This window comes from Schistocerca nitens, chromosome 3 (assembly GCF_023898315.1).
Source record: "Schistocerca nitens isolate TAMUIC-IGC-003100 chromosome 3, iqSchNite1.1, whole genome shotgun sequence".
In the NCBI taxonomy this organism is placed as follows: domain Eukaryota; kingdom Metazoa; phylum Arthropoda; class Insecta; order Orthoptera; family Acrididae; genus Schistocerca; species Schistocerca nitens.
The window spans coordinates 761,946,849-761,956,185 of NC_064616.1; positions in this window are offsets into that span (position 1 = coordinate 761,946,849).

Sequence of the window (9,337 nt, forward strand, 5' to 3'; positions counted from 1 at the left end):
GAAACTCGTCAGACCACCTTACACGCCTCCACTCAGCAACTATCCCGTTTCTGTCTCGTTTGGCTCACTGAAGACGTGCAGCCCAATGTGCCGCTGTGGGCAATGGCCTTTCGCTAGGTACTGAACTCCAATCTCCATTACATGCAGTTCCCTTCGCAATTTCCACTCAGAACCTAGCTGAGATGGATCTACATCCACTGACAGCAGAAATTCCTGTTGAGTTTTAAACCTATTGTCACTAAAATGGCGTTACACTTATCTTTGGCCTCTGACTGTTAGGATCTTTTTACGACCACTCTCATAAGGTCGTGTTACATAGCTGCAACTGATACGCAATTCCTTGTGCAAGGTACTATCAAAAAGTTTCCGGTGAGGGTGTTGCTGCGGCATATATGTAACGAAGAGTGACTCCGATCTGAGTATATAAACACCGACTTTAGGCATGGGATTAGTGTGGCTTTCGTGTCTTTCCGATGTGCGTGCGGTAAATGCGAAAATGTGAACTATGGCGACGTTATTACCAAATGAATCCAAACAAGACCAACGTGCTGTTATTCTTTTCTTTATTTCCTAAGGACAAACACCAGTAAACATCCACCAGACAATGAAGAATGTGTATTGGCATGTCTGTCAAATATCAACGTTGTGGAATGTTGCACGAAGTTGCTAGTCGAGATTCGACACAGGACGCCGGTCGATCTGGAAGACTACGAGATATAGGACACTCGAGCACCCGCCCTGTAATCCTGATCTCTTCCCAAGCGATTATCACGCATTCTGTCCGTTAAAAAAGGCCTTGAACGGTTGACGATTTCTGTCTGTCAGGGATGTGCAGCAGGCTGTTACGGACTACTTCAGGCAGCAAAAAATGGTTCAAATGGCTCTGAGCACTATGGGACTCAACTTCTGAGGTCATTATTCCCCTAGAACTTAGAACCAGTTAAACCTAAGGAACCTAAGGACATCACACACATCCATGCCCGAGGCAGGATTACAGTGCCTAGAACCGCACGGCCACTTCGGCCAGCTTTCAGGCAGCAGAACACGGTATTTTACCAAACGGATATCTTCAACCAGATGCATGGGTGTTATGATTGCCTCAATGCAAACGGCCATTTTGCCTGATTCGCATACCGATTTTAAACTGTACGGCCTTCGAACGGAAACTTTTTGATCACCTCTTGTCGATGCGCTGAACAGTCCGCGTTGGTACACTAACAATAGGGGCAAATTCATTCAAGATGCGGACATGGGCACGTTCGAACACTATAACTCCTTTCCGCCATTCTGTCACGTCTCCACGTCGACCCCTTCACCCCCTCACACTGCACAATTCCGTACAACTGTCTGCCACATACACGCCAGTCCACTGCCGTCACTTAGTCAGCAATGGACGGACACACAACCACATGGTACCTGTTCTAAACCATATACAGCGCTCCAAAACGACTAGTATCCTTTTTTGTCCAATGGGCTTACGCGCGTGAACCTCGCAGATTTCAGCCGCAGTTCTTCTCGAAGTAGGTTTCGCCCTTGGCTTTCAACAGTTAATTTCTTAGTAGCTGCAATTTCCTCTTGCGTAAAGTACTATTATTTTCATACAGTTAAATATCCTTCCAGTGTTAACAGTACATTTGTGTCTGCGTCAGTTAATGGTGGACTCACATCTATGACCACCAAAACAGATAATGGTACAATCACAGTTCTTCATTCAAAGATGATGTTTCCCCTAAGCGATGGCCCAGATTTCAGTAAAAGTTTTGGAATTCATCATATTAAATAAATTGAGGCGCAAAATAGAATTGAGTGGAAGAGAAAGTTTACGTGTATCTCTGTGTGTGTAGTAAACTTCGATACAATAGCATTTTAGAAAACAGAGCTGAATTTGTATGGACTGTAAGAACATATTAAAAATCAAAGCAGCACATCATAATGAGGTCCTGTGTACCAAGCTCTTTTTTTTTTTCCTTTAACTGGTAGAAGCCCTGTCCCCGGCCGCGCGGGATAGCCGCGTGGTCTGCGGCGTTTTGTCACGGTCCGCGTGGCTCCCCCCATCGGAGGTTCGAGTCTCCCCTCGGGCATGGATGTGTGTGTCGTCCTTAGCGTAAGTTAGTTTTAAGTTAGATTAAATAGTGTGTAATGGGTTAGGGACCGATGACCTCAGCAGTTTGGTCCCATAAGACCTTACAACAAATTTCCAAAAAATTTCCCTGTCCGCTACGTGGGCGCTCCAACGTGACCCAGCACTCAGAAATGTGTGTCTAGAGCAGTTATCTACAACTTTCTCTGATTTCTTGCTGTTGCAGCAGAGTTTTTCACCGTACAGCGAAAAAATGAAAATTCAGTAATTAAAGTCATGAAATAGATACCATATGCAGTAGCAAGTGAAACAATATTATACTTTCTATCCCCTCTTGTCATGAGATCAATCCTTCAGTTGCAAATAAGAAGTAAATAAAAAACAAAAGACAAATAATGTGCTCCTCGCGTAATACCTTCGGGTTGTTTCAACCAAACTATACATTTGCTTACTACTTTCTGGTGACACTAACAGTTCGTCTACCAAGTATCATACACTTAAAAATTTTAATGATATACTCGGGATAGACGCTGTGCTGTGAAAAAGGCGTATCAGGCAGCGTGTAATGGGTTGTTATCTTGTTGAAATGTAGTCCCAATAGTCAGCTGAAGAAAGGGTGCGCCGTTTCCTTCTATGGTTTCCAGAAGTAGCATCTGCTATAACTAGAATCCGATAATTGTTGCAGCTCATATCGATTATGACGTCCGAAGCAGACCACACTACCACGCCTGACAGTAAAAGTGTATCTTGCAACTGCCTAAGTAGCTCATAGTAGCTTCGTTTTTTTTTTTTTTTTTTCTTTTTTTTTTTTTTTTTTGTTTGTAACAGCTTGCATAGATTTTATGCGCTCCACATAGTTTCTTCGCAGTTTCAGTTATTTGCTTCCTTTCCTAACGTCTTATTCCAAAAGATCGCCGCAGTATTCCCATACGATCAAAGAATGTATGCCAGCATTAAACGAATATGTAATTAAATTGAATGAATCAATAATAATAATTTTATGCCTTTGTCGGATGCTAATTTCAATCTACAATTAATGAGGCACCTGTTCCAGTAACCGATGCCTATAATGCATAGTAGGATTGTGATACTCGACACACTGGCAGCAGCTTCAAAATGTGGTGGTACAAGAAAACTTCTCATTAATGTAAGATTTTTAAACGAAAGGAGAGATGGTAGCCAAAAATTCCTGATAAACAGACCACGTGCCAATGTCCCGAACTAAATCCCAAATATCTGCTTAGAGTCTCAAGCAGTGAGGGCACACGACTCGACCTATGATTTATCTTTGGAGTGGGAGCGTTAAATATGGTGGGCTTTCTGGTGCTACTTGTAATAGTCCATGCACCAGAACAAAGTTTCACGGGTTCAGTGGTGGTGGTGGTAGTAGTAGTAGTAGTAGCGGTAGTTTTATTACTTCCATTCATCACTTTTACAAGGATATTGGACATGTCTTGGTATTACAATTTAAGAGCCGGCCGGTGTGGCCGTGCGGTTCTAGGCGCTTCAGCGTGGAACCGCGTGACCGCTACGGTCGCGGGATGGAATCCTGCATCGGGCATGGATGTGTGTGATGTCCTTAGGTTAGTTAGGTTTAGCTAGTTCTAAGTTCTAGGTGACTGATGACCACAGATGTTAAGTCCCATAGTGCTCAGAGCCATTTGAACCACTTTGAACAATTTAAGAACAACAAAAGTAACATAATCCATACATACAGTATGTACATGTCCGGTTTGACAAGGATGGGACAGGTAATCGGCCGTGGCCCTATAGTATGAACCATCTGGGCATTTGTCTGAAGTAATTTGGGGAAACCACGGAGAACTTAAATCAGTATGGCCGGATGAAGGTTGGAGCCTCCATCCTGCTTCATTCGCTTTGCTCCTAGTGTACGAAACAGTTTTGCAAAGACGTTATTGAAAAACGCAAAAGGCTAATGCTGCACTGTCCTCTCATTCCTTACTCCCAGTCACTGTACACAAAAATGGTTCAAATGGCTCTTAGCACTGTGGGACTTAACATCTGTGGTCATCAGTCCCCTAGAACTTAGAACTACTTAAACCTAACTAACCTAAGGACATCACACACATCCATGCCCGAGGCAGGATTCGAACCTGCGACCGTAGAGGTCACGTGGTTCCAGACTGGAGCGCCTAGAACCGTACGGCCACACCGGCCGGCCACTGTACACACTATACATACATTGTTCCATAATGTTACGCTACACATCCTATCAGCTGATGTCAGGACCAAACGTGTGGTTTTCATTTTGTGTACCGCCAACTTTCCATTTGCTACCCTGAAAAATAGAATCAGCATTCCTCAGCAACAGGTAAGACGTTTAGCTCAGGAAGAGGAAAAGGTTTTAGTATTATACATCGCACAGCTTTTGTAGTACGCTTTGCCAGAAAAGAAAAAGGGCAAAAACATAATGTGAATGTGTTATGGGAATTGACAGATGTCTTATTATAGCTATTATTATGTATTTGGTTATATATTTTACCAAACCCCTGCTGTGTGTTATTTGAGTAATTTTTCAATTTATGGAATATAGTGCTTAACGGGTACTTTCTAACTACATTTTAAATAAGGTTGCTTTAGTAATCTATTTTATCTCTATGGATAGTTTATTGTACAGTTTTATTCCTTGGTAAAAAATTCTGTTTACGTTTATTCTTCTTTGGTTCAGACTAGCTCTTCTTCCATGCTCATGGACAGAGGTCTTTGTGCAATAATTATCAGTGTTATCTTTTATGTGTACAACTGACTGGTAAATGTACTCACATGGTGTAGTTAAAATCCTTAGTGTTTTGAACAGATTTTTACAACGAGCTCGACTGCTAGTTTTGGTTATAATCCTCATGGCAAGTATCTGTAGTTTAAAAACAGTGTTCATATTTTGTCCATTTGTTCCACAGAAACGAATTCCATAACTAGGAACTATACGAATAGCACGTAACTAAAAGACACTGCCTGTTAGACACAGACGGCAGGATTCTAAGGGCATAACATGCTGATGACACTGTGTTTGTGTGTTCACGACGCTTCAGTATCCATTCCTAGAAATGCTGTGTCTTTTACGCAGTCTATAGAAGTTCTGTCTACATTTAATTTAACAGTGTCATTTTCCCCTGTTCAAACCAAAATTCATGGCATTTGTTTTCTTTATGTTCAGCGTCACTTATTGCGTATTGGTCAGTTGAAAACTTCCTTGAGAGTTTCATTTGCTTTTTCTAGAATCAATTCTCTTGTTTTCTCAGTGACTATAATATTCCGATCAACAACAAGGAGAATTCACTTCACTCGCACAATGTAGGTCACTAAACAAGTATAACTCTTTAGTTTATGAACACCCGTTACAGTCATCTACTCAGTACAGTTATATTTAACTCAATCGCTCTTAGAATTCGTAAGGGAATGGTGCAGAGTGAGCGTGACTAAAGAGAATCGGATTTAGACAGGTCTGCCGCTAGAGGACTTTCTAGCCAACGATGACATACGACATTTACTTTTATTGTTGCTCCTAATGGAATGGAAATGGCGAAGGTGGCCTCTAGCAACCATGAAGGTATTTGCTTGGAATGAGTTGAGAAGACCGTTGAGAATTCACATCAAGAAGGGAAAAAATCAAATGTATTCTGGAAGGCATCGATTCCTAGTACACAAACGTTCCTAACTTCCTTTCGTATTAAATATGCTTGCTCTCTCCCTCATTTCAGTGACTTTAATATCGCGCACGCTATTTTTACTTTTATCTATCAAGGACTGACTGACAATTGGCTGTATTTAAAAAAAAAGCAAAAAAACGTAACTATTTCGTAGGGAGGTTTTAATATATCGTAAATGTCATAAGTGAATACCAAAGATACTTTTACAAAGGCTGTTAACAGTTTTACTGTCGGTCACGGTCAGTTTTATCTACTTACAGCTGTCTGTTTTAGGTCATTACTGGTAATCTTCATATCTAATGAACAGGAAACGAAAAGAGTAAGCACTACAATACGTTCTGGTAATGCTATGTAGTCGAAAACGACGTTTTGAGATCGTGGATGTAAACAAATGCCGGCCGGAGTGGCCGAGCGGTTCTAGGCGCTACAGTTTGGAACCGCGCGGCCGCTGCGGTCGCAGGTTCGAATCCTGCCACGGGCATGGATGTGTCTGATGTCCTTAGGTTAGTTAGGTTTGAGTAGTTCTAAGTTCTAGGGGACTGATGACCTCAGAAGTTAAGTCCCATAGTGCTCAGAGCCATTTGAACCTTTTTTTTTTTTTTGGTAACAAATAAAAACTGATTCTTGCAAAGAAGAAAAGAGCAACTACCACTGTCACTACTCCTGTTTATTCACACAAATAACGACTTTACTGGTTTGGAGCTGACAGATTCGTCTTCAGAAGGCTGTTCACATTTAGATTACATTGTTCTTGTTTACATAGAAAAAACAGTAGACAGCTAATGTAAACAACAACAAATGTGATCCAAACATGAACAGCCTTCCGAAGATAAGCCAGTCTGTTCGAAACTGATAACGCCGCTGTTTTTGAGAATAAATAGCGTTATTAATAGTATCTGGCTGCTGTTTTCTTCTTTGCAATAATCTTGTAGATTTACAAGTAATGCATTGTCATAACCAATGGCGATTGTCTCCAGGCTGGTATTCTAATTTAACCAGAGTAGCCCATAGAAATGTGTTAACTTCCTGAGTTATTTATATCCTGACGAGGTAATACAGTATGGATATAACTTATACAGCTTTTGTGAAAGCTTTAAAAAAAACCTAAATATTTAAAAAACATTTTAAAAACTTCACAACTTTTACGTTAGAGTTCTGTAGCAATTGCAAAATAGTTTTAAAATGTGAACACACCCTACGTTTACATGCGACACATCTTCCGAAAGACGAAAACCGAATTTCGGAAACTGTTTTACGCTGTCGTATTTGCATGTTAAGGTCTCATGCAGATTTGCTAGCCCAGTTAAATTTGGCGTCTGGAAAGCAGCAGATCCAGTTGCTGATTCAGTCAACACAATCGTTATTTCTCTTCACTTGATATTACAGTTAGACAGCTTCATGCTCAGTCTAATATTTCCGCTTCTGCTTCACTGCATAATAAGTCCGTATTAACCGAATATTCTGAAAATAAAACGTAACTTGACAACCAAAGCACGTTTCAAAACCGGTTGCGTTTACATGGAAGCGAAAATCAATAGCGGAATTGGAAAACCGGCAACTAGAAGAGTATTTCCAGAATCGATTTTGAAGTGTCTACATGACCACCCAGAAACGATATTGGGAAATCGGTTTACGAAGTCCGGTTTTGAGAGCCCCAAGTAAACGGGATGACATAAGAGTATAGTACACTTCCACGATTTATAATTAGCTCCACTATCTAAAGACATTGGAGATAATTTAAAATATTTAGAAACTGTTCGTAAAGGAAAATACTTACGAAGCACTTGTATAGACACTATTGCAAAAATTAAAAGGATTGCAATTAGACCCGCATTACATTGTCAAAAGTACAAAATTGTTTAGGCTTTTGTGGCCACTTGTTGTCAAACTGCCTATTGGCTTCTGTCTCGGGTTCTTCGGCCGACGTTCATCTAATGATTTTTCTGACCACCGGCAATTGTCAAAAGTCTTCGACAAATGCCTTGTAAAAGCTAGACTCTCGCTATAATATAAAAGATACGATAAAAAGACATTTCGCAGCGTAACACGAGCCTTAGTTTAACCTACCCTCGACAGAGAGCTCTCCGTTAGCGAGCCAGCGTGTTGTTTTCATTTCATCCAGACATCCTCTGCAGTCTACACCAGCTGGTCAGCGCAAAGCGGCTGTTCCGTTGGCTGCACTGAGCCACATTGAAGATCGTTGCAATTATTTAAATACGCATTTTTACCACGTTCATTCTGTTCATTGAGGATCCTTTCTCTTCGTAGCGTAGATTACAGCTCCTTCGACATATGTATTCATTACCCTTTTGTACGGTCTTGAAAATTTTCAGACGCTGATCGGTGCAGCTCGTATTATGCTTTCCATTCTACGTGTGAATATTCTTAGTGTCTTACTACCAGCATCAGTAAGTTTCCTAAATGTTAGGCCAAAAGACCTTTCTAATTGGCATAGAAATTTTCTCCCGAACAAGCAACAAATTTTTTTATACCTGGAATGTTCTCCCTTTGTTTCGTACTGGCATATCATGACGTAATCGCATTTCTAGATTATCCGTTGTTTTGAAACACGTTTCATCGCTCTTATGACGCGTTGGTTCCACCTTGTCAGATATGCCGGTGTGTTGTCGTAGAGGCATGTTTAGCCGTCTTTTCAGTTGATTGCGTTCCCCTTGGTTTTTAATTAGTTACGTATTTTACTCACTGACCGTGAGTAACGACCTTTAAGCTGTTTCGGGAATACAGTTTCCTTTTTAGCCTCTGATTTTTAGAAGGAACTCGTATTATTACATACACCATACAAGGAAAATACGCCGGCTGGGGACGTTGCGGGTAGTTCGGTGGGGGCTGATAAATAATTGTCTGTACAGACTTGCTTCCCGTGTGTTTGAACGGTCTTCTTCCTGCCTATTTGTAGGTGCAAAATATTTATACTTCTCACCTCATATTCTGTAGTAAATTCAGTCTTGGGGTGCATAGTGTACAGTTTTCGTGCCTTTTTTTTAAATTTTTTGTCACATTGGGTAACCATGTCATCCACACATTTTCTGTATTAAATAACCTTATTTTTAATTTTTGGATTATCTTGGAAAAGTGCCAGCTGTTGTTCCTACTAGGCTGTTGCCTGGCGTGAAAGTCTCAATGAAAAGAACATTATTGGGAAAAAAACCTGTAACATAAACAGTCAGATTTGCAGTTATTGCTACAGCGTAGAGAGTGAACTTATGTTTTGTAATGTCAGTTGCCTCGCAGAAGGGAGTAACGGTGCAGAGGTTTGCTATGTCAGTTTACGCTCGCTGTAGTTTAATTTCTCTTGTGAAGCCAGTGACGTATTACAATTTTTGTAAACTTTATTTCGTTGTCTGTTGACAGAGTACGTCGGGCAACGTCCCAACAAACTTAGTAGCAGCTCGGAAGTCAGTCACGAGGTGAGTTGACTTTGTTGTGGATGCAAGTGCCGCACATTTGATGATACGGTTGCTACTGGTTGTTGAAGCGAACCATGTAGCCACTTCCAGTGGGCAACACTTGCTCTAGCCAACGATAGGTTAGCTGTATTAAGCTGCCTGCTACTAGCATGCGCATTGTA